The following is a 525-nucleotide window of genomic DNA, read 5'->3' on the forward strand; positions in this document are numbered from 1 at the left end:
ATTTGCAAAGTTGTCATTATGTGATTAATGTGTTATTGATAGAATGCTCGGTTTATTCGGTAGAGGGTCCCCATGTATACAAATGGATCGTTTAAAGTCACACAAAACAATATCAACTTTCACAGTCTGATATTCCAGCTTTAATATTACTCAGCACACAGACGGACAGACATATCAGTTTATTTGCAATTGTTTGTTTGATTTTAAGTCACGTCACAATGGCACTGTAAGGGCCATATAGTCACTTTCAAGCTTAATTGGTTGAGGAATACCACAAGTGCACTTTCGTGCTTATTTCAGACAGATTCGGGTAAATAAGTTGTACCAACGACCATCCGTTATTGTGGCTTGGATTTGATTTTTCATGTTGTCATTTGCTGAGCAAATAAATATGAATTTATTGATTATAAAACGTAATGGACTCATGATGCTTTGTTTCAAATTGCCAGTACTAATGGACACATAACAAAGAAAACTGACATATTGAAAGAACACAATGACTTCAACAAACAACTATTTTTTTCA

The sequence above is a fragment of the Ruditapes philippinarum genome, unplaced genomic scaffold, assembly GCF_026571515.1.
Source record: "Ruditapes philippinarum isolate M1 unplaced genomic scaffold, ASM2657151v2 ctg5452_1_1_1_1, whole genome shotgun sequence".
NCBI classification, from domain to species: Eukaryota; Metazoa; Mollusca; class Bivalvia; order Venerida; family Veneridae; genus Ruditapes; species Ruditapes philippinarum.